This window comes from Moschus berezovskii, chromosome 17, assembly GCF_049115385.1.
Source record: "Moschus berezovskii isolate FMDL1 chromosome 17, NW_MosBer_1.0, whole genome shotgun sequence".
Lineage (NCBI taxonomy): Eukaryota > Metazoa > Chordata > Mammalia > Artiodactyla > Moschidae > Moschus > Moschus berezovskii.
In genome coordinates this window covers 3629783-3656367 of record NC_142476.1, presented here as the reverse complement: position 1 = coordinate 3656367, position 26585 = coordinate 3629783, and the positions used below count along the sequence as shown (strand labels likewise).

The 26585-nt window shown below is 38.5% G+C and overlaps 2 pseudogenes; one reads left to right on the top strand and one right to left on the bottom strand.

Annotated features, from left to right (window-relative positions):
* Nucleotides 1–5250: 5250 nt before the first annotated feature.
* On the bottom strand, nucleotides 5251–5866 carry LOC129551132 (protein N-terminal glutamine amidohydrolase pseudogene; annotated as a pseudogene).
* Nucleotides 5865–26585, top strand: part of LOC129551013 (chitotriosidase-1-like) — a 79019-nt pseudogene continuing 58298 nt past the window's right edge.

Genomic DNA, 26585 nt, shown 5'->3' with positions numbered 1-26585 from the left:
AAACACCATTCTCAGTGGTGAAATGTTGAAAGATTTAAGATTGTAAGCACAGCCAGGATGCTTTATATGAACACTTCTATTCTCATTGATTTTTAAAGACAAAGTTTAAGAAGAATCTTATTCATTTTCGGAATATAACTGATTCACAGGTATACAACAGTGATTCGGTATTATTTTTATAGATTATACTCCATTTAAAATTATCATTTAAACTTATCAGGACTAAAGAAAATCAGTCCTGAATATTCATCGGAAGGACTGATGCTGAAGCTGAAACTCCAATCCTTTGGCCACCTGATGTGAAGAGCTGACTCATTTGAAAAGACCCTGATGCTGGGAAAGACTGAAGGTGGGAGGAGAAGGGGACAACAGACGATGAGATGCTTGGATGGCATCACTGACTCAGTGGACATAGGTTTGAGTAAACTCCAGGAGTTGGTGATGGACAGGGAGGCCTGATGTGCTGCAGTCCATGGGGTTGCAGAGTCGGATACGACTGAGGGACTGAATTGAACTGAACTGAAAGTTATCATAACATTCATCATTAGAGAAATATAAATCAAAACTACAATGAGATATCTCACACCAGTCAGAATGGCTATAATCAAAAAGTCTACGAACAATAAATGCTGGAGAGGGTATGGAGAAAAGGGAATCCTCTTGGACTGTGGTGGGAATGTAAATTGACACAGCCACTCTTTGCAACCCCATGACTCACAGAATGCCAAGCCTCCCTGTCCATCACCAACTCCCGGAGTTCACTCAAACTCATGTCCACAGAGTCGGTGATGCCATCCAGCCATCTCATTCTCTGTCGTCCCCGTCTCCTCCTGCCCCCAATCTCTCCCAGCATCAGAGTCTTTTCCAGTGAGTCAGCTCTTCGCATGAGGTGGACAAAGTATTGAAGTTTCAGCTTTAGCGTCAGTCCTTCCAATGAACACCCAGGACTGATCTCCTTTAGAATGGACTGGTTGGATCTCCTTGAAGTCCAAGGAAGAGTCTTCACCAGCAGCACAGTTCAAAAGGATCAATTCTTTGGCGATCAGCTTTCTTCACAGTCCAACTCTCACATCCATATATGACCACTGGAAAAACCATAGCCTTGACTAGACGGACCTTTGTTGACAAAGTAATGTCTCTGCTTTTGAATGTGCTATCTAGGTTGGTCATAACTTTCCTTCCAAGGAGTAAGCGTCTTTCTTGGCTGCAATCAGCATCTGCAGTGATGACCCACCTTATGGCAGAAAGTGAAGAGGAACTCAAAAACCTCTTGATGAAAGTGAAAAAGGAGAGTGAAAAAGTTGGCTTGAAGCTCAACATTCAGACAACAAACATCATGGCATCTGGTCCCATCACTTCATGGAAAATAGATGGGGAAACAGTGGAAAACTACCATACCACCCAGTAATCCCACTACTGGGCATATATCCTCAGGAAACTATAACTGAAAAAGATACATGTACACCAATGTTCATTGCAACACTATTTACAATAGCTAGGACATGGAAGCAATCTAGATGTCCATCAACAGATGAATGGATAAGGAAGCTGTGGTACATATACACAATGGAATATTACTCAGCTATAAAAAGGATTTCATTTGAGTCAGTTCTATTGAGGCACTTGAGCCTAGAGCCTATTATACAGAGTGAAGTAAGTCAGAAAGAGAAAGACAAATATCATATATTAATGCATATATATGGAATTTAGAAAGATAGTACTGATGATCCTACTTGCAGGGCATCAAAGGAGACACAGACATAAAAATCAGACTTTTGGACAGAGTGGGAGAAGGAGAGGGTGGGATGATTTCAGAGAGTAACACTGAAACATACACATTACTTTATGCTAAATAGATAGCCAGAGGGAGTTTGATGTATGACGCAGTGCTGGGAGCCAACACGTGAGATCCCACCCATGACAAGGTCTTGAGGACAAGACCTGACAAGCAAGGCAGATCAGGACTTCAGGGATTTCGAAAAGCTGCCCTGGAGCTCACCTTAAAGATGATATCTGTGTTTCTGATGCTTATCTTTCTGACTGCTCCTTAATTTCTGTGACACAGGCAGAAGGCCTTCCCCGACCTCTTTCCAAACAAAATCAACTTGTTTATGTCCTTGGCACTAATGCACATGACTGCTCACAACACCTTAATCATAAATAGCATAAAGAACCTGATCACACAAAAGCCCTAATAGATAGAGCCCTTCAGGGGGTGAAGAAGCCCTATTAGAGAATATAAAAAATATTATTCTAGAAGTTGTTACTGAATCCACGTTTGCTAGCTGTGTTTTTGCTCTTGATGTAGAAATTATTGTTACTATAGTTAGAATTTAGAATAATAAGAGTTTAGCCTTAGTGTAGAAACCATAAGACAACCGAGGCTTTTAACCAGGAATGCGAGGCAGAGGCTGCCTCAGGAGCCGCAGAGTCTGTGTGTAGTAACTAAAAAGAACTGACCATTGTGTTAAATTTCTAATATGCTATAATCTGTTGAACTTTTACCTTATGAAATTATAACTTTTCTGTTTTCTGTTTAGCACAAGGCAGGTGGAAAAATAAGAATAGCTTACAAAAAACAGCTTTACATTCACCTAGCTTGTAAGGAAAGGTCATGAGATGTTAATAGGCCTCAAGGTCAGAAGATAATGTATTAATATCTACTATAAAAAAGACTCTAGTAAACAGAGAAGTATGCGGAAAGCATTCTGGTTTCGTAAAGGGCAAACTGACGTAATGTTAAGCTGACTTTGCTCACTCTCCCCTTTAGAACTGTACTAGTTTAGGGTATATAAACACTGATGTAAAAAAATAAAATAATCTTGATTCAGCACTCAACCAAGACTCAACTCGCTTTGTTTTCTTCCTTTTCTCGCCGATGCCGCTCATCCTGAGGGTATCCCTGGACTCAACCGAAGCGGGGACTTCGGTAATGCAGGTAACTAAAGTCAGTGCTCTGTGACAACATAGGGGGTGGGATGGCTTGGGAGATAGGAGGGGGATGTGAGAGGGAGGGGACATATGTATACCTATGGCCGACTCATGCTGATGTATGGCAAAACCAATCACAATTTTGTAAAGTAATTGTCCTCTAATAAAAACATAAATAAAAATTTAAATATAAAGTTCTATAAAGATTATATCGTAAAGTATTTGTACTATTCCCTGTGCTGTATATGATATCCTAATATCTTATTTGTTTTATACAAAGTAGTTTGAGAACAATATTAGATTTATAGAAAAAGTAAGCTAAAAGGGTACAAAAGATTCCTCATATCCTCTTCTCTGTCACAATTTTTCCATTTAAATATTTTGCACTTGTTTGATACCTTAGTTATAATTCAAGGCATATTACTATTGATAATATTGTTATATTACTATTAACTAGAGTACATAGTTTGTATTAATGATTCAGCTTATGAGTTTTGACAAATATGTAAGGTCATGTATTCACTGTTACAGTATTGTACAGAATAGTTTTGCTGCCTGAAAATCCTCTGTGTTTCTCATATTTATCCTTCCCACTTTTCTTCCTGAATCCCTGCTGCTGCTGCTGCTGCTGCTAAGTCACTTAAGTCGTGTCCGACTCTGTGTGACCCCACAGACGGAAGCCCACCAGGCTCCCCCGTCCCTGGGATTCTCCAGGCAAGAACACTGGAGTGGGTTGCCATTTCCTTCTCCAATGTGTGAAAGTGAAAAGTGAAAGTGAAGTCGCTCAGTCGTGTCCGACCCTTAGCGACCCCACGGACTGCAGCCTACCAGGCTCCTCCATCCATGGGATTTTCTAGGCAAGAGTACTGGAGTGGCTTGCCATTGCCTTCTCCATCCTGAATCCCTAGCAACCCTTAATCTTTTTACTGTCTGTATAGTTTTGCTTTCTCCAGAATGTCATAATAGTTAGAATGGAGAAGGAAATGGCAACCCACTCCAGTGTTCTTGCCTGGAGAATTCCAGGGATGGGGGGGCCTGGTGGGCTTCCGTCTATGCGGTCACACAGAGTCGGACACGACTGAAGTGACTTAGCAGCAGCAGCAGCAGCAGCAGCAGCAGCAGCAGCACTCCAGACTGTTTTCAGACTTCTTTCATTTAGTAATATGAACTTAAGCTTCCTTCATATGTTTTTTGTAGCTTGATAGTTCAATTCTGTTTATTGCTGAATAACATCCCATCTTACAGATGTACACTGTACCATGTTTCTCAGTTCACCCGTCGAAGGACATCTTGATTTCTTCCAGTTTGGGCAATTATGAATAAAGCTGCTATAAACATTCAGGTGTTCTATTAAAGTTCTTTCAGCTTAACTGGGTAAATACCTCGGAGCATGATGGGCATGCTGTGAAAAGCCTGTTTCACTTTGTAAGAAACTACAAATCTCTCTTCCAGAGTGACTACTGCTTTGCACCCTCATCAACAATGAGTGAGAAGTTTTTGTAGCCTCACGTCCTCACCAGCAATTTGCATTGTCAAATTTTTGCTAGTTTATCTTGGTTTAACCATTCTAATATGTATACATTATTATCATTCTTTTAGGGAACCACTTCGTATATTTATTTTTATTATTTTAAAATTTAAAAAATTTTATATTGAAGTATAGTTGATTGACAATGTTATGTTAGTTTCAAGTGTACAGTGAAGGGATTCAGTTATACACAAATATATATGCATTTTCCTTCTTTAAAAAATTTTTTTTTCAAAACAAAATTAAGTCAGTTTTATTTAAAAACATACAAATAGGCCAAAGAACACTTAAGCCTGAGAGGGCTGCAAACTTTTCTAAGAACATAATGATCCCAAAAGACTAACATTTATTGATGGTTCAGCTCACAATGGCAGCCCTCTTCAAGCATCAGCACAGTTACTAGCAAACATTTTAAGGGCATCAGAGATTCACAAAGCAATGGGCCACGGCCCTGCCCTCAAGGAGCTTACAGTGGAGCTGGAGAGACATGATGATACATCCAAAAGAGACAAAAAGTCCACATATCAATATCATAACAAAAGCAATTACTGGCATAAGTCTTCACAGGTTCTAACAAATGAACAGTAGGAATATCTGAGCAACTACATCAAGTTTCAACCTGACATATCAAAAAAGTGGTTTCTATTTATTCTTTTCAATTCAACTGAATTAAAAAGGGAAAGCATGTTTCCAAGCCAAATGTACCATAATGTTTGCTGTCTCAGATGAAGGGGTAGATTGTTCAGGTTCTATCTAGGGTTTGTCTGCGGCACCACATCCAGAGGTCAAGTTCAGTAGTTCTGGCTGCTAAACCGATGTACAAACTCAGACAGTGGCTCCCCATCCGACCTCAGGATCCATGCTGATACAATCATTCAGCTTCATCTTGGAATCTCCAGTCTGGATGCAGGGATACGACGGGGGAGGCTCTCTTCAGTTCCCACTGGAGTGTTTCATGTGAGATCGGTCAGAAGCAAAGTTCTTCAGATATGAGTATGCATGGATCACTCTAAATTTCCTCCTGAACTATGGATGGTTGTCCTCGTCAGACTTAAAGGCATCTTCCACGTATGTGTCAAAGGGGCAGGGGAATGGCAGGACAGTGTCAAAGTCATAAATGAAGCTCTGTCCTCCGCTTGAAACATGAAGCAAGACTACATGGTAATCCCAGATGACAGGTCCATCTCCGGGTCTTGCCTGCTGCTTCCAGATAGGTATCATCTTCCTCTCATTAGATATGAAGACAGCATAACACTCTTCTAAGGGATACTGGTCGTGGTTTTTGATGTATTCACAGAGCTTCCAAATATTTTCTTCACAGTAGCAGCTGTTGTAGACACAGGCGTCCTGCGAGGGGCTGGCCGGCTTGTAGTGGGCGGCTGCGGTGTCCGGGTCGTCCCCTTCCATGGCGGGCCTGGGTACAGGCCAGAGGCGAACGGACCGGCCCAGCCCCGCCGGCGGGCTTCGGACGAGGAGCCCGCGCACCACACGCAGCGCTAGTTTGCTGGGCGGACTGGGAAGAGCCCCTGCATTCTTCTTCAAATCTTTTCCCATTTGGGTTATTACAGAATATTGAGCAGTTTTCCCTGTGGTCCACAGTGGGTACTTTTTGGTTATCTACTTTAAATATAGCACTGTGTACTTGTCAAACCCAAACTATCCCTTCCCCCCTCTCCCTCCTGGTAACCTTATATTCGTTTTCTAAGTCTGTGAGTCTATTTCTGATTGTAAATAAGTTCATTTTGATCTTTTTTTTTTTTTTTTTTAAGATTCCACATTGGCTGAGACAGTAAACAATCCAACTGCGATACAGGAGACCTGGGTTTGATCCCTGGGTCGGGAATATCCCCTGGAGAAGAGAATGCCTACATACTCCAGTATTCTTGCCTGGAGAATTCCATGGACAGAGGAACTTGGTGGGTTACAGTTCATGGGGTTGCAAAGAGTTGGACACGACTGAGCAACTAACATTTTTGCTTTTTGTTATAAGCAATATTATATGATATTTTTCTCTCTGTGTGTGAATTATTTCAGTTAGATTTATAATCTGTAGGTCCATCCATGTTGCTACATTATCTCATCCTTTTTCATGGCGGAGCAAAATTCTATGGTGTATATGTACTACATTTTTTTACCCATTCATCTGTCAATGAACATTTAGTTTGTGTCCATGTCTTGGCTATTGTAAATGGTGCTGTGATGAATAGTGGGGTGCATAAATCCATTCAAGCCATAGTTTTCTCCAGATTTATGCCCAGGCATGGGATTGCTAGATCATATGGTAACTCTATTTTTAATTTTTTAAAAGACACCTCCACACTGTTCTCCATAACAGCTATGCCAATTTATATTTCTGCCAATAGTACAGGAGGGTTCCCTTTTCTCCACATCCTGTCCAGCATTTATTGTTTGTAGATTTTTGATGATGGCCATTCTGACTGGTATAAGGTGATATCTCATTGTAGTTTTGATTTGCATTTCTCTAACAGCTAGTGATGTTGAGCATCTTTTCATGTGCCTCTTGGCCATTTGTATGTCTTCTTTGGAGAAATGTTTATTTAAATCTTCCACCATTTTTTTTTTTTTTTTTGTGTGTGTGTGTGTGTGCTATTTTTTATATTGAGCCACCTAACCTGTTTGTAAACTTTGGAGATTAATCCCTTGTCAGTTGCATTGTTTGCAGATATTTTCCCTCCCCTGTTCTGTGGATTGTCTTTTCATTTTGTTTATGATTTAATTTGCTGTGCAATGAAAGCGTTTGTTTAATTAGCTTCCATTTGTTTATCTTGTTTTTATTCCCATTACTCTAGGAGACAAATAGAAAAAGATGTTGCTACAATTTGTCAGTGTTTGTCATATGTTTGTCTAATGATGTAGTGATGTTTCCTAAGGTCCACTTGACTTTGCATTCCAGGATGTCTGACTCTAGGTGAGTGATCACGCCATTGTGGTTATCTCGGTCATGAAGATCTTTTTTGTATAGTTCTTCCATGTATTCTTGCCACCTCTTCTTAATATCTTCTGCTTCAGTTATATTCAAAGCATTTCTGTCCTTTATTGTGCCCATCTTTGCATGAAATGCTCCCTTTGAATCTCTAATTTACTTGAAGAGATCTCTGGTCTTTCCCATTCTATTGTTTCCCTCTATTTCTTTGCATTGATCACCGAGGAAGGCTTTCTTATCTCTCCTTGCTATTCTTTGGAACTCTGCATTCAGATGGGTATATCTTTCCTTTTCTTCTTTGCCTTTAGCTTCTCTTCTTCTCTTTGCTATTTGTAAGGCCTCCTCAGACAGCCATTTTGTCTTTTTGCTTTTCTTTTTCTTGGGGATGGTCTTAATAACTGCCTCATGTACAATGTCATTAACCTCCATCCATAGTTCTTCAGGCACTCTACCAGATCTAATCCTTTGAATCTATTAGTCACTTCTACTATATAATTGTAAAGGATTTGATTTAATTCATACATGAATGGTCTAGTAGTTTTTCCTTACTTTCTTCAAGCTGAATTTTGCAATAAGGGGAGTTCATGATCTGAGCCACAGTCAGCTCCTGGTCTTGTTTTTGTTGACTGTATAGAGTTTCTCCATCTTTGGCTGCAAAGAATATGGTCAATCTGATTTTTGTACTGACCATCTGGTGATGTCCATGTTTAGAGTTGTCTCTTGTGTTGTTGGAAGAGGGTGTTAGCTATGACTGGTGTGTTCTCTTGGCAAAACTCTGTTAGGCTTTGTATTGCTTTGTTTTGTACTCCAAGGCCAAATTTGCCTGTTACTCCAGGTATCTCTTGATTTCCTACTTTTGCATTCCAGTCCCCTATGATGAAAACAACATTTTTTTGGGGTGTTAGTTCTAGAAGGCCTTGTAGGTCTTCATAGAGGCATTCAACTTCAGCTTCTTTGGCATTAGTGGTTGGGGCATAGTCTTGGATTACTGTGATATTGAATGGTTTGGAAACGATGAGATCATTCTGTCATTTTTGAGATTGCACCCGAATTTCGGACTCTTTTGTTGACTATGAGGGCTACTCCATTTCTTTGAAGGGATTCTTGCCCACAGAGGTAGATGTAATAGCCATCTGAATTAAATTCCCCCACTCCAGTCCATTTTAGTTCACTGATTCCTAAAATGTTGATGTTCACTCTTGCCATCTCCTGTTTGCTCACTTCCAATTTACCTTGAGTCGTGGACCTAACATTCCAGGTTCCTATGCAATATTGTTCTTTATAGCATCAAACTTTACTTCCATTACCAGTTACATCCACATCTGGATGTTGTTTTTCTTTGGCTCTGTCTCTTCATTCTTTCTGGAGTTATTTCTCCCCTCTTCTCCAGTAGCATATTGGGCACCTACCGACCTGGGGAGTTCATCTTTCAATGTCCTATCTTTTTGCCTTTTCATACTGTTCATGGGATTCTCAAGGAAAGAATGCTGAAGTGGCTTGCCATTCTCTTCTCCAGTGGACCACATTTTGTCAGAACTCTCCACCATGACCTGTCCGTCTTGGGTGGCTCTACACGTATGGCTCATAATTTCATTGAGTTAGACAAGGCTGTGGTCCATGTGATCAGTTTGATTAGCTTTCTGTGATTGTGGTTTTCATTCTATCTGGTCTCTAATGGAGAAGGATAAGAGGATTATGAAATCTTCCCTGTTTTAAGTGTGGTAAATATAAATGTTTCTTGAATTTCTATTTCTGATCTTTTTATTGTTAGTATATAGAAATTCAGCGGGTTTCTGTGTATTAGTTTTGTAAGCTGCAACTTTACCAGATTTATTGATGAGTTCTACTATTTTCTTGGTAGCATGTTCAGGATTTTCTGTGTATAGCATCATGCCGTCTGCAAACAGAGACAGTTTAACTTGTTTCAAATCTGGATTCCCTTTATTTCTTTTTCTTCTCTGATAGATGTGGCTAGTTATTCAAAACTATGTTGAATAAGAGTGGCTAGAGTGGAATATCGTTGTCTTATTTTTGATCTTAGAGAAAATACTTTCAGCTTTTCATCACTGAGTATGTTAGCTTTAGGTTCATCATTTGTGGCCTTTATTAAGTTGAGGGATGTTTCCTCTATGCCCACTTTCTGGAGAGCTTTTATCATAAATGGGTGCTGAATCTGTCAAAAAAAATTGTCTCCTCTATTGAGATAATCATATGGTTTTTATTCTTTAGTTTGTTGATGTGGTATATCACACTGATTGATTTACAGTTATTGAAGAATTCTTGCATCCCTGGAATAAATCCCACTTAATCATGGTGTATGATCCTTTTAATGTATTGTTGGATTCAGACTGCTAGTATTTTGTTGAGAACTTTTGTGTATGTGCTCATAGTGATATTGGCCTGTAATTTTATTCTTTTTTTGTGTGTGGTATTTTTGTCTAGTTTTGGTGTCAGGGTGATTGTGGCCTCATGGAATGAGTTTGAGCATTTTTACTTCCTCTGAAATTTTTTAAAGCGGTTTCAGATGGATTGGTGCTACCTCTTCTCTAAATGTTTGATAGAATTCACCTGAAAAGTCATTAGGTACTGGACTTTGTCTTGGGGGATTTCTTAAGCACAGGTTCGGTTTCAGTGACTGTGATTGGTCTGTTCATATTTTCTGTTTCTTCCTAATTCAGTCTTGGAAGGTTGTACCTTTCTAATAATTTTTCCATTTCTGCCAGGTATCCATTTTATTGCCATATAGTTGCTTGAAGTGGTCTCTTATGATTAATTTTATTTCTGTGGTGTTGATTGTAACTTCTTTTCCATTTCTAATTTTATTTATTTGAGCCCTCTCCTTTTATTCTTGATGAATCTGCTAAAGGTTTATCAATTAATTTTTTCAAAGAATCAGCTTTTAGTTTCATTGATCTTTGCTATTGCTTTCTTTGTCTCTACTTTATGTATTTCTGCTTTGATTTGTATGATTTCTTCACTTCTACTAACTTTAGATTTTTGTTTTTCTCTCTTTAGTTGTTTTTGGTTTAAACTTCAGTTGTTTATTTGAGATTTTCTTGTTTCTTGAGGTAAGATTGTATTTCTATAAAACTTCCCTCTTAGAATTGTTTTTATTGCATCCGTTAGGTTTTGGATTGTTATGTTTTAATTTTCATTTGTCTTTAGGCATTTTTGATATCTGTTTTGATTTCTTCAGTGATCTGTTACTTATACAGTAGCATAGTGTTTACTCTCTATGTGTTTGCATTTTTCACAAGTTTTTTTTTTTTGTAGTTTATTTATAATCTCACAGTGGTGTGATCTGAAAAGATGCTTTGTATGATTTCAATTTTCTTAAACTTACCAAGGCTTACCTTTATGCTCAGCATGTGGTCAATCCTGGAGAATGTTCCATGTGTATATTCTGCTGATGTTGATTGGAATGCTCTATAATCACTTAAGTCCATCTGGTCCAATCTGTCGTTTAATTTCCATGTTTCCTTATTGATTTTCTGTGCTGGATAATCTATCCATTGAGGAAACTGGGGTGTTAAATTCCCCCACTATTATTGTGTCACTGTTAACTTCTCCCTTTGCGATTGTATTTGCCTTACAAATTGAGGTGCTCCTATGTTGGGTGCTTATATATTTACAATTGTTATATCTTCTTGAATTGATTCCTGATCATTGTGTAGTGTTCTTCCTTGTCTCTTGTAACAGCCTTTATTTTAAAGTCTATTTGGTCTGGTATGAGTATTGCTACTCCAACTTTCTTTTGATTTCTATTTGCATGGAATACCTTTTTTCATTCCTTTGCTTTCAGTCTGTATGTGTCCCTTGGTCTGAGGTAGGGCTCTTGTAGACAGCTTATATATGGGTCTTGTTTTTCTACCCACCCTTCCAGTCTGTGTCTTTTGGTTGATGAATTTAATCCATTTAATCCATTTATATTTAAGATAATTATCTGTTTGTTCATATTGCCATTTTCTTAATTCTTTTTTTTTTTTGTAGGTCTTTTTCTTCTCTTGTGTTTCCTCCCTAGAAAAGTTCCATTAGCATTTACTGTAAAGCTGGTCTAGTGATGCTGAATTCTCTTAAGTTCTGTTTGTAAAGTTTTTGATTTCTCCATAAAATCTGAATGAGAATGTTTCTGGATAGAGGATTCTTGGTTGCATATTCTTCCCTTTCATCACTTTGCATATATAATACCACTACCTTCTGGTTTGCAGAGTTTCTGCTAATAAATCAGCTGATAACCCTATGGGAGTTCCCTTGTATGTTGTCGTTTTTCCCTTGTTGCTTTTAATATTTGTCTTTGTCTTTAACTTTTCTTTTTTTTCAATTTGATAACTGTGAGTCTTGGCATGTTCCTCTTTTTGTGTATCCTGCCTGGGACTTTCTGTGCTTCTGGAATTTGGTCAACATTTTTTTTTCCCCATGTTAGGGCAGTCTTCAGTTATTATCTCCTCAAATACTTTCTTGGGTCTTTTCACTTCTCTTCTCCTTCTGGGACCTCTGTAATGGAAATGTTGGTGTGTTTAATTGGTTCCCAGTGTTCTCTTCATTTCTTTTTCTTTATTTTTTTTCATGGCAGTGATTTCTACTATTCTATTTTCCAAGTTATCTGTTCTTCTGCCTGTTGTTCTGCTATTGATTTCTTCCAGTGTGTTTTTCATTTCAGTTATTTTTTCTTTTTAATTTATTTTTTTATTGAAGGATAATTGCTTTACAGAATTTTGCTGTTTTCTGTCAAGCTTCAACACGAATCAGCCATAGGTATACATATATCCCCTCCCTTTTGAACCTCCTGCCAATTTCCCTCCCCACCCCCACCCCTCTAGGTTGTACTGAGCCCCCGTTTGAGTTTCCTGAGCCATACAGAAAATTCTCATTGGCTATCTATTTCACATATGGTAACGGAAGTTTCCGTGTTACTCTCTCCACACATTGCACCCTCTCCCCTCTCCCCATGTGCATAAGTCTATTCTCTGTGACTGTTTTTCCATTGCTGCCCTGCAAATGAATTCTTCAGAACCATTTTTCTGGATTCTGTATGTGTGTGTTGGAATACGGTATTTACCTTTCTCTTTCTGACTCACTTCACTCTGTATAATAGATTCTAGGTTCATCCACCTCATCAGAACTGACTCAATTGGGTTCCTTTTATCGCTGAGTAATATTCCATTATGTATATGTACCACAGCTTCTTTATCCAGTTATCTGTCGATGGACATCTAGGTTGCTTCCATGTTCTAGCTATTGTAAATAGCGCTGCAGTGATCAATTAACGTGTCTTTGTCAGTTTTGGTTTCCTCATGGTATATGCCTAGGACTGGGATTGTTGGGTCATATGGTGGTTTTATTCCTAGTGTTTTAAAGGAATCTCCATACCTTAAAGTGGCTATATCAATTTACATCCCACCAACAGTGCAAGACCATTCCCTTTTCTCCACACCCTCTCCAGCATTTATTGTTTGTAGACTTTTGGATGATGACCATTCTGACAAGTGTGAGATGATATCTTATTGTAGTTTTAATTTGCATTTCTCTAATAATGAGCTACGCTGAGCATCTTTTCATGTGTTTGTTAGCCATCTGTGTCTTCTTTGGAAAAATGTCTGTTTAGGTCTTTTTCCCACTTTTTGATTGGGTTGTTCAATTTTCTGGTATTGACTTGTTTGAGCTGCTTGCATATTTTGGAAATTAATAGCTTGTCAGTTGTTTCATTTGCTATTATCTTCTCCCATTCTGAAGGCTGTCTTTTTACCTAGCTTATAGTTTGTTTTGCTATGCAAAAGTTTAATTAGGTCCCACTTGTTTACTTTTGTTTTTATTTCTCTTACTCTAGGAGGTGCATTATAGAGGATCTTGCTTTGATTTATGTCATTGATTGTTCTGCCTATGTTTTCCTTTGAGAGTTTTATAGTTTCTGGTCTTAGATTTAGGTCTTTAACCCATTTAAAGCCCATTTTAATCCATTCAGAAAACAAAGATCATGGTATCTGGTCCCATCACTTCATGGGAAATAGATGGGAAGCAGTGGAAACAGTGTCAGATTTTATGTTTTGGGGCTCCAAAATCATTGCGGATGCTGATTGCAGCCATGAAATTAAAAGACGCTTACTCCTTGGAAAGAAAGTTATGACCAAACTAGATACCATATTCAAAAGCAGACACATTACTTTGTCAACCAAGGTCCATCTAGTCAAGGTTATGGTTTTTCCAGCGGTCATGTATGGATGTGAGAGTTTGACTGTGAAGAAAGCTGATCGCCAAAGAATTGATGCTTTTGAACTGTGGTGCTGGAGAAGACTCTTGAAAGTCCCTTGGACTGCAAGGAGATCCAACCAGTCCATTCTAAAGGAGATCAATCCTGGGTCTTCATTGGAAGGACTGATGCTAAAGCTGAAACTCCAATACTTTGGCCACCTCATGCGACAAGCTGACTCACTGGAAAAGACTCTGATGCTGGGAGGGATTGGGGGCGGGAGGAGAAGGGGACAACAGAGAATGAGATGGCTGGATGGCATCTCCGACTCGATGGACATGAGTTTGAGTGAACTCTGTGAGTTGGTGATGGACAGGGAGTCCTGGGGTGCTGTGATTCATGGGGTCGCAAAGAGTCAGACACGACTGAGCCACTGAACTGAACTGAACCCATTTTGAGTTTATCTTTATGAATGGTGTTAGGAAGTGTTCCAATTTCATTCTTTTACAGGTAGTTGTCTAGTTTTCCCAGCACCATTTATTGAAGAGATTGTCTTTGCCCCATTGTATATTCTTGCCTCCTTTGTAAAAATAAGGTACCCATAGCTGCATGGGTTTATTTCTGGGTTTTCTATCTTGTTCCATTGGTCTATATTTCTGTTTCTGTGCCGGTATAATACTGTCCTGATGACTGTAGCTTTGTAGTATAACCTGAAGTCAGGAAGGTTGATTCCTCCAGCTCCATTCTTATTTCTCAAGACTGCTTTGGCTATTTGGGGTCTTTCATGTTTCCATATGAATTGTGAAATTTTTTGTTCTAGTTCTGTGAAAGATGCCATTTGTAAGTTGATAGGGATTGCACTGAATCTGTAGATTGTGTTTGGTAGTATAGTCATTTTCACAATATTGCTGCTTCCTACCCAGGAACATGGAATAACTCTCCATCTGTTTATGTCTTCTTTGAGTTTTTTCGTTAGTGTGAAAGAGATTATAGAGAACTGGTATCATTTCTTCCTTAAATGTTTAGTAGATTTTACCAGGGAACTCATGTGGGTATGTTGCTTTTTTTTTTTTTTTAAAGGTTATTAATTGTTAAATATATATTCAGTTTGCCTATTTTCCTTAGATGAGTTTTGATAGTTTGTCTCTCAAGGAATTGATTCACTTAATCCGAGTCATCAAATTTATGGGCGTAAGGGTCATAATATTCCTGTTATCCTTTTAGTGTCCATGAGATTAGTAATGATGGACCCTCTTTCATATAAATCTGATATTAGTAATTTCTGTCTTCTCTTTTTCTTTTCTTGGCTGGCCTGGCTAGAGGTTTATCAATTTTACTGATCTTTTCAAAGAACCAGCTTTTGGTTTTTGGTGACTTCTTATATTGGTTGATTGTTTTCTATCATATTGGTTTCTGCCCTAATTTTTCTATTTATTTTCTTTTACTTTCTTTAAGCTTATATTATTTTTATTTGTCTAGTTTCTAAAGGTGAATGCTTAGAGTAGTGATTTTAGAACTTTCTTTTATTCTAATAAATACATTCAATGCTGTAATTTCCTCTTAAATCACTATCTTCATGGCATCACACTAATTTTGTTGTATTTTCATTTTCATATAGGCCAAGCTACTTTTTCATTTGTCTTGAGACTTCTTTGACCTATGCATTATTTAGAAGTCTAATCTCCAAATATTGTGACTTTCCAGCTATCTTTCTGTTATTGATTACTAGTTTAAGTGCATTGTCTTCTAAAAGCATAGTTTGGATGATAATTTTTCTGTCAAATATGTTACAATGTGTTTTATGGCCTAGAATTTGCTCTATCTTGGTGAATGTTCCATATAAGCTTGAGGAGAATGTGGATTATGCTGCTATTGAATGAAGTTTTGTATAAATATAAATTAGATTCAGTTGATTAATAGTGTTATTCAGTTCAATTGTAGTCTTACTTTTTTTGTGTCTACTAGATCTGTCAAATAGAGATAGGGATGTTAAAGTCTCCGACTATTATATAACAGTAGATTTGTCTGCTTCTCTTTAGTGTTCTCAGTTTTTGCCTCACATATTTTGTGGCTCCATTGTATCAATAATATGAATATTCTAAACATGCAAATTAAAAGACAGAAACTGTCAGAATTGATTAAAAATAGAATCCCAACTCATGTTGTTCATAACAGATCCACTACAGATATAAAGACACAGATATATTAACAGTAAAATGATGGAGAAAGATATACCGTGCTAAAACTAATAAAAGAAAGCTGGAGTAAATATATCAATTTCAGACAAAGTAGATATTAGAGCAAGGAAAATTATCAGAGATAAATAGGGGTATTATATATTGATAAAAGAGTCAATTCTCTAAGAATACATAGCAATTCTTTAAAAAAATATTTACCTCACTTTATTTTTTAAAATTAATTTATTTATTTTAATTGGAGGCTAATTACTTTACAATATTTTAGTGGCTTTTGACATACATTGACATGTACCAGCCATAGGTGTACATGTGTTCCCCATCCTGAATCCCACTCTCACCTCCATCCCCATTCCATCCCTCAGGGTCATCCCAGTGCACCAGCCCTGAGCACCCTGTCTCATGCATCTACATAGCAATTCTTAATGTGTATACACCTAACAATGGAGCATCAAAATATGTGAGGCAAAAATTGAGGATATCAAAATGGTTTAGCCGCTAAGTCAGGATCACAAGAGTGGGACACTCAATATGTGAGCAAATTTGGAAAACTCAGCAGTGGCCACAGGACTGGAAAAGGTCAGTTTGCATTCCAACCCTAAAGAAAGGTAATGCCAAATGATGTTCAAACTATCGCACAATTGCACTCATTGCTCACACTAGCAAAGAAATGCTCAAAATTCTCCATTAAGGCTTCAACAGTACATGAACCATGAACTTTCAGATGTTCAAGTTGGATTTAGAAAAGGCAGAGGAACAAGAGATCAAATTGTCAACATCTGTTGGATCATCAGAAAAGAAGAGAGTTCCAGAAAAACATCTACTCTGCTTTATTGACTATGCCAAAGCCTTTGACTGTGCAGATCACAACAAACTGTGGAAAATTCTTAGAGATTGGAATACGAGACCACCTTACTTGCCTCCTGAGAAATCTGTATGCAGGTCAAGAAGCAACAGTTAGAACCAGACCTGGAACAACAGACTGGTTCCAAATAGGGGAAGGAGCACGTCAAGGTTGTATATTATCACCCTGCTTATTTAAATTATATGCAGAGTTTATCATGCAAAATGCCAGGCTGGATGAAGCACAAGCTGGAATCAAGATTGCTGGGAGAAATATCAATAACCTTAGATACACTGATGACATCACCCTTATGGCAGAAAGTGAAGAAAAACTCAAGAGCCTCTTGATGAAAGTGAAAGGGGAGAATAAAAAAGGTGGCTTAAAACTCAATATTCAGAAAACTAAGATCATGACATCTGGTCCCATCACTTCATGGCAAATAGATGGGGAACAGTGAAAACAGTAGCTGACTTTATTTTGGGGGGCTCCAAAATCACTGCAGATAGTGACTACAGCCATGAAATTAAAAGACGCTTACTCCTTGGAAGAAAAGCTGTGACCAACCTAGGCAGCATATTAAAAAGCAGAAACATTACTTTGCTGACAAAGGTCCATCTAGTCAAGGCTACGGTTTTTCCAGTAGTCATGTATGGATGAGAGAATTGGAATATAAAGAAAACTGAGTGCTGAAGTATTGATGCTTTTGAACTGTGGTGTTGCAGAAGACTCTTGAGAGTCCCTTGAACTGCAAGGAGATCCAACCAGTCCGTCCTAAAGGAAATCAGTCCTGAATATTCATTGAAAGGACTTATGCTGAAGCTGAAGCTCCAATACTATGGCCACCGGATGAGAATAGCTGACTCATTTGAAAAGACCCTGATGCTGGGAACGATTGAAAGTGGGAGCAGAAGAGGATTACAGGCAGGGAAGCCTGGCTTGCTGCAGTCCATGGGGTCACAAAGAGTCAAACATGTCTGAGTGACTGAACTGAACTGATACCCTTTCATGAGTAGTGCAGGTGCTTATAATACATTATTCCCAATTCCTCCCTCATGGCTCTTCTAGACTTATTGTCATTCATTTCACTCATCCATATGATATAATCATTCAACACATTGTTGCTATTATTATTTTGAACAGTTATCTATTATATTTATTGAGAATAAAAAAGACTTTAATATGTCTTTATTTTATTTATTTATCCTTTCTCTGATGCTGTGCCTTTTCTTACATAGATCTGAGTTTTTGACCCATAAACATTTTCCTTCCCTGTATAAAACTTCTTTTAAATTTCTTACTAGTAATAGATTTCCTCAGTTTTTCATTGTCTGAAGAAGTCTTTATTGTTTCTTTACTTTTGAAGGATAATTTTGCTAGATCTAGAACCCTACGTTGAATTTTTCTTTTAATACATTAAGTATTTCACTAATTCTCTTTTTGTTTGTGTGGATTCTGATAAGAAGCCTAATATAATTCTTATCTTTGTTCCTTATAAGGTATATTTTCCTTCTGATTTCTTTTAAGATTTTCTCTTTGTCTTTGGTGTCTTGTAGTTTGAATATGATATACATAAGTATAGTTTTTAAAATATTTATCTTGCTTGGTGTTGTCTGAGTTTTCTGAATCTGTGATTTTGATGTCATTAATTTCTGAAATTTTCAGATATTATTACTTCAAATATTTCGTCTGTCTTTCTTCTCCCATTACATGTATGTTACATCTTTTTCAATTGTTCCACATTTCTTGGATGTTCTAATCTTTTTTTTTTTGTTAAATTCTAGTTTTCAGTTTTGGTAGTTTCTTTTGACATATCTTCAAGACCTCTGGTTCTTTCCTTGTCTCTGTCCATTCTACTGGTAAGACTATCAAAGACATTCTTCCTATCCTATGTAAAATAGATAGCTACTGGGAAGTTGATGTATAGGAAGTTCAACCCAATGCTAGAGGGATGACAACCTACAGGGATGGGAGGGGACTTATGGTTTGTTCACATTGTTGTATGGCAGAAACCAAGACACCATTGTAAAGTAATTATCCTCCAATTAGAATTAAATTTTAAAAAGACATTCTCCTTTTCTGCTCCAGTGTTCTTGGTTTCTAGCATTTTCTTTTGATTCTTTCTTAGAATTTCCACCTCTCTGCTTATGTCTGTTCTTGCATGTTGTCTACTCTTTAATTAGAGCCTTTAATGTATTAATAACAGTAATCTTAACTTCCAAATTTGCTCATTGAAAAATCTGTGTCTTATCTGAATTCTGTTCTTTTCAAACTGTAGTTTTACTTACCTTTTATCATGACTTGTAATTTTTGGTTGAAAGCTGGACATGGTCTATCAAATAAGTGTTATGCCCTGAGTCCGGTCCCCCCATACTGGTAGAATAAGACACTCACAGCAATGCAAAAGCAAGAATGGGGTTTATTTCTAGCTTGAGCTAGGGCTCATGCCTCCTCCAGCGCAGTGGAGTGCAGACAAGAGCCCCAAGCCCAGGTCACAGCGGTTTTTATAGTCTCAGATTACTTAAGCACCTATTTTTGTTCAAAAGATCAAGCTGGCAGAAGCTCATTGGCCAGTTCATGCGCATGTGGGGTTTTTCTGGGGGGTTTCCCTTTTTCCTCTGATTGGCCTGATTTTTGGTGCTGGTGGGACTTTTCTAGGGAGGAGTTTCTTATTTTTGGCGCCGGCGGGATCTTCTTAGGGAGGAGTTTCTGTGAACTTAGCCTCCACCCTGTTTCCAGGAAATCGAAACTTAGGCCTAAGCAAGGTCTCAGGCCTATCCTGTCTACTCAGATGTTAGGGCTCCTAACATCTCCCCCCTTTTCTGTTGTTCAAACGGAGGAATCTTCCTCTGTGGGTAGAGTTTGATCCAGGGATTTTTATACAGCCTTACTCAAAAACAATTCTAGGAATCTTTACTTAAAAACAATTTTATCTAAAATGGAGTAACTTTAGTTCTATGAGCAGCAAGCAGCAAGCAAAGTACAGAAGCAAAAATGCATTACAGGAGCATTAAGTTTTACATTAGGTTACAGTGTTTAATCTGAAATCACACCCATAATATCATTTTTCAGGATATCTGGGAAATAGTTATTTCCCAGGATTGACTTTTAATTGTAAATTTTTTTTTAGTAGCCAAAGCAGATGTCACCATTAATGACATCAGTGTTTTTCTAGGTATGAGAAGATGCAAGAATTGGAACTCATAAAACCTTTTACTGAAAAGATCTGACTGTCTGAAGGCCTGTTCTGCAAGTTTTTTCAGAGCAGAGAGTGCCTCATTCCTGATTTTCACCCTGAACTTCATTCAGGGGGTGTTGAAGGTCAGCACCTTGCAATGGTCATGATGTAATCTTTGTAGAGGCAGCTGGCAAGTACCAACTTCCAGTCAGCAGGGTCCCTTCATATCCACATATCCGACCATGTGACACCATTTTATGGCCATTGTGTCCCGCGGTGCTGGGAAGGCTCATTCCCAGGTCTAGGGAAGCGATGGGCCACTCAGTGTGCTAAAATTGGACCAGGCCTTGCAAGTAGCAAAAGTCTCTGGACCACTGTCTTACTAGCCTCCTAGTTCAGGAAAATATTCCCTCTTGTTGCTTTTTCTCATACCCAGAGTCACATCATTACAATTATTGATCTCATATGGAACTGCATATCAGCATTATATCACAGGCTCAGTGAAACAAGTGACATAGAAAATAATATAGCCATAGCTAGAAGTTATTAGTAAAATAAGGATTATAAGTCAAGAACTTTTATTAGATAAACCCTGGTATACCCTAAGTCACCTGACTTCATTTGTTAAATGACTATAGCCTGGTGTTAATCTCCTGGTTGTACATTATGGAGCATCTGACCTTTATCTGAAGATTGGTTACTGAGATAAGCCTTAGAAACTAACCTATATTGTCCTTTTTAATAACTTAATTAAATCTTTTAGCAGTATCACATAACAAAGAACTGTCTCAGCAGTGAGTCTTAGTAAACACTAGACTTTAATTAACAAAACTAGAAACTTAATTTAACAATTTACAAAGCTTAATATTCCATGATTTTTCATTATGGAGGCATTAACCCTGTAGCCAGGAAGGCTTTAACCCATCAAAAAAAAAAAAAAAAAATGAGGTTTGTCAGGGAGCTGGGAAAAGCCAAGCAGCCCTCTTGGATTTCCCATAGCCCTGACTCTGATTTCCAGCTATTGTTTTTCATTTTCCAATTTAGAAGCAGACTGTTGCTATGGTTTATTATTTTTTTAAATTTATTTTATTGGAGGCAAATTCAGTTCAGTTCAGTCGCTCAGTCGTGTCCGACTCTCCGCGACCCCATATATTGGTTGGTTTTTGCCATACATTGACATGAATCCGCCCCGGGTGTACATGTGTTCTCTTTCTTGAACCCCCCTCCCACCTCCCTTTTCCCCATATCCTCCCTCCATGTCATCCCCGTGCACCAGCCCCAAGCATCTTGTATCACGCGTTGAACCTGGACTGGTCACTTATGATAATATACATGTTACAATGCCGTTCTCCCCAATCATCCCACCTTCACCCTCTCCCACAGAGTCCCAAAGACTGTTCTATATGCCTATGTCTCTTTTGCAGTCTCTTATACAGGGTTCAGGTTACCATCTTTCTAAATTCCATATATATGCGTTAGTATACTGTATTGATGTTTTTCAAAGGACATTAGGATGGTACAAGTCTAACAGAGTTTTTGTATAAGCAGAATGAGCTTTTACATGTCTACAAACACGACAATTGGATTAATTTCTAAAATTAGCATAGGATCAGGCTTATGGTAGAAAAACATTTGATTTATATGCAGAGGTCTAAGAAGTCAAGAAAACATTATAAATGATCATACGAATCAGGTCCAGCATCTTGGGCAAGCTGTCTACCTCTGATGTCGTCGTCTTCTCATCCTGGCGTAGTTTAGTTTCTTCTGAAAAAAGTCCTTCCATCCAAGTTGGAAACACTCCCTTAAATTATGTCTTTTTCTAGTCCTGGTTGCAGGTCATGAGGCATCTGATCTTCATTCAAAGATAGATCACTGAGACAAGCTTCAGGAACAAACCTAGGGTGCTCTTCAAGAACTCAACCAAATCCTATATTAATATCACATAACAGCAAAGATCCATTCAGGAAATGAGCCTCAGTAGATACAGACTTCCATTAACAAACTGGGATTCAACATTCATTGAAACATCTTTTTTTTTTCCCGAAAATTACTCTCATTTTTATCAAATATAACCAAATTAAGACTTGTTTACAAAATAGATCTGTTCTCAATAAACTTGACCTGATTATTTATATAACGAAATGAAGCAGGGCAAAGGCTAATAGAATTTTGCCAAGAGAACTCACTGGTCATAGCAAACACCCTCTTCCAGACTCTACACATGGACATCACCAGATGGTCAACACCGAAATCAGATTGATTATATTCTTTGCAGCCAAAGATGGAGACGCGGTATACAGTTAGCAAAAACAAGACCAGGAGCTGACTGTGGCTCAGGTCATGAACTCCTTATTGCCAAATTCAGACTTAAATTGAAGAAAGTAGGGAAAACCACTAGACCATTCAGATATGACCTAAATCAAATCCCTTATGATTACACAGTGGAAGTAAGAAATAGATTTAAGGGTCTAGATCTGATAGATAGAGTGCCTGATGAACTAGTGGACGGAGGTTCATGACATTGTACAGGAGACAGGGACCAAGACCATCCCCATGGAAAAGAAATGCAAAAAAGCAAAATGGCTGTCTGAGGAGGCCTTACAAATAGCTGTGAAAAGAAGAGAAGCGAAAAGCAAAGGAGAAAAGGAAAGATATAAGCATCTGAATGCAGAGTTCCAAAGAATAGCAAGGAGAGATAAGAAAGCCTTCCTCAGGGATCAATGCAAAGAAATAGAGGAAAACAACAGAATAGGAAAAACAAGAGATCTTTTCAAGAAAATTAGAGATATCAAGGGAACATTTCATGCAAAGATGGGCTCGATAAAGGACAGAAATGGTATGGACCTAACAGAAGCAGAAGATATTAAGAAGAGGTGGCAAGAATACACAGAAGAACTGTACAAAAAAGATCTTCACGACGGAGATAATCACGATGGCGTGATCACTCACCTGGAACCAGACATCTTGGAATGTGAAGTCAAGTGGGCCTTAGAAAGCATCACTACGACAAAGCTAGTGGAGGTGATGGAATTCCAATTGAGCTATTTCCAATCCTGAAAGATGATGCTGTGAAAGTGCTGCACTCAATATGCCAGCAAATTTGGAAAACTCAGCAGTGGCCACAGGACTGGAAAAGGTCAGTCTTCATTCCAATCCCAAAGAAAGGCAATGCCAAAGAATGCTCAAACTACTGCACAATTGCACTCATCTCACATGCTAGTAAAGTCATGCTCAAAATTCTCCAAGCTAGGCTTCAGCAATATGTGAATCGTGAACTTCCAGATGTTCAAGCAGGTTTTAGAAAAGGCAGAGGCACCAGAGATCAAATTGCCAACATCCGCTGGATTATGGAGAAAGCAAGAGAGTTCCAGAAGAGCATCTATTTCTGCTTCATTGACTATGCCAAGGCCTTTGACTGTGTGGATCACAATAAACTGTGGAACATTCTGAAAGAGATGGGAATCCCAGACCACCTGACCTGCCTCTTGAGAAACCTGTATGCAGGTCAGGAAGCAACAGTCAGAACTGGACATGGAACAACAGACTGGTTCCAAATAGGAAAGGGAGTACATCAAGGTTGTATATTGTCACCCTGCTTATTTAACTTCTATGCAGAGTACATCATGAGGAACTCTGGGCTGGAAGAAGCACAAGCTAGAATCAAGATTGCTGGGAGAAATATCAATAACCTCAGATATGCAGATGACACCACCCTTATGGCAGAAAGTGAAGAGGAGCTCAAAGGCCTCTTGATGAAAGTGAAAGAGAACAGTGAAAAGGTTGGCTTAAAGCTCAACATTCAGAAAACAAAGATCATGGCATCTGGTCCCATCACTTCTTGGGAAATAGATGGGGAAATAGTGGAAACCGTGTCAGACTTTATTTTTTTGGGCTCCAAAATCACTGCGGATGCTGATTGCAGCCATGAAATTAAAAGACGCTTACTCCTTGGGAGGAAAGTTATGACCAGCCTAGATAGCATATTAAAGAGCAGGGACATTACTTTGCCAACCAAGGTCCGTCTAGTCAAGGCAATGGTTTTTCCCGTGGTCATGTATGGATGTGAGAGTTGGACTGTGAAGAAAGCTGATCGCCAAAGAATTGATGCTTTTGACCTGTGGTGCTGGAGAAGACTCTTCCTTGGACTGCAAGGAGATCCAACCAGTCCATTCTAGAAGAGATCAATCCTGGGTGTTCATTGGAAGGACTTATGCTAAAGCTGAAACTCCAATACTTTGGCCACCTCATGCGACGAGTTCACTCATTGGTAAAGACTCTGATGCTGGGAGCGATTGGGGGTAGGAGGAGACGGGGAAGACAGAGAATGAGGTGGCTGGATGGCATCACCGACTCGGTGGACATGAGTTTGAGTGAACTCCGGGAGTTGATGATGGACAGGGAGGCCTGGCGTGCTGTGGTTCATGGGGTCGCTAAGAGTCGGACACGACTGAGCGACTGAACTGACTGACTGTTGCTTTTTCTCATACCCAGAGTCACATCATTACAATTATTGATCTCATATGGAACTGCATATCAGCATTATATCACAGGCTCAGTGAAACAAGTGACATAGAAAATAATATAGCCATCCGTTCCGTTCCGTTCCGTTCCGTCGCTCAGTCGTGTCCGACTCTATGCGACCCCGTGGACTGTAGCCTACCAGGCTTCTCCGTCCATGGGATTCTCCAGGCAAGAATACTGGAGTGGGTTACCGTTTCCTTCTCCAGGGGATCTTCCCGACCCAGGGATCGAACCCGGGTCTCCCGCATTGGAGGCAGACGCTTTAACCTCTGAGCCACCAGGGAAGCCCACAGCTAGCAGTTATTAGTAAAATAAGAATTATAAGTCAAGAACTTTTATTAGATAAAGCCTGGTATACCCCAAGTCACCTGACTTCATCTGTTAAATGACTATAGCCTGGTGTTAATCTCCTGGTTGTACATTATGGAGCATCTGACCTTTATCTGAAGATTGGTTACTAAGATAAACCTTAGAAACTAACCTAGATTGTTCTTTTTAATAACTTAAATTTTTTTAGCAGTATCGCGTAACTAGGAACTGTCTTAGCAGTGAGTCTTAGTAAACACTAGACCTTAATTAACAAAACTAGAAACTTAATTTAACAATTTACAAAACTTAATATTCCATGATTTTTCATTATGGAGGCATTAACCCTGTAGCCAGGAAGGCTTTAACCCATCAAATAAAAAATGAGGTTTGTCAGGGAGCTGGGAAAAGCCAAGCAGCCCTCTTGGATTTCCCATAGCCCTGACTCTGATTTCCAGCTATTGTTTTTCATTTTCCAATTTAGAAGCAGACTGTTGCCATGGTTTAAGGACATTAGGATGGCACAAGTGTAACAGAGTTTTTTTATAAGCAGAATGAGCTTTTACATGTCTACAAACCCGACAATTGGATTAATTTCTAAAACTAGCATAGGATCAGGCCTATGGTAGAAAAGCATTTGATTTATATGCAGAGGTCTAAGAAGTCAAGAAAACATTATAAATGATCATACGAATCAGGTCCAGCATCTTGGGCAAGCTGTCTACCTCTGATGTCGTCGTCTTCTCATCCTGGTGTAGTGTAGTTTCTTCTGAAAAAAGTCCTTCCATCCAGGTTGGAGATAGTCCTGGTTGCAGGTCATGAGGCATCTGATCTTCATCCAAAGATAGATCACTGAGACAAGCTTCAGAAACAAACCTAGGGTGCTCTTCAAGAACTCAACCAAATCCTATATTAATATCACATAACAGCAAAGATCCATTCAAGAAATGAATCTTAGTAGATACAGATTTCCATTAACAAACTGGGATTTAACACTCATTGAAACACCTTTTTTTCCCCTAAAATTACTCCCATTTTTATCAAATATAACCAAATTAAGACTTGTTTACAAAATAGATCTGTTCTCAATAAACTTGACCTGATTATTTATATAACCATAGACTTTTTTTTTTTTTTTTGCTTTGCTTTGCTGAAACTTTTATGGAGTCTCAAACTTAACTTTAAAAACTTTCAGGGCTAGGAAAGTCATCTTAAAGGCTTATCACAGATTTTGCCCAACAAATGTGAATGAATTCCTCCCTTTCTTAAGGTCTCCAAAACTGAGATTTCTGTACCTGTTAGTGAGATAACCTTCTTAGTTTATCTGATAAAGTTACTAGAAGCCTAAGAGTTTCCAGTCTCTGAAGGGGTCAGATAGAGAAAAGTGTTAAATGCTTCAATTTTTCTATTAAATACCATTTTACCAAATTACTATTAGTTTGAGGGGAAGGTTTCCTAAAATCTGGAAAACACAGATTCAAACCAGTAATTTTTCAGAAACCATAAAAGTTATAAGCATATTTGCCAGTTCATTCGATCCTTTTATTAACCTTTGTACAGTCACCAGGTTTTCCACTAGAATCTTTAAATTTCTTACCCAGGTCAGAAACTTGTATTTATCCAAAAGTCCTTTTTATAAATCTTCTGGAAGAGGAAGCATTTTCACAAGAAACTTGGTTAGTGCTGTGGCAACACTTTAAGATAGTAATCAGAATTATGGCAACATTTTACCTGAATATATCAGAATTTATATATAAATTGTTTCTAGGATATCTGTGTTAGTAACATTTACCATACAATATACCCGAGACTTATTATTCACTTGACAGTACTTCCCATGTAATTTAACATGGAAGTTGAACCCAGTTAGTGAAATATCTCCCTTTGGGATGTTTCAGGAGCCCTCTGAAGCATCCTAAAGTCAGCTAGAAGCCAAAAGTGCTTCATCAGATTG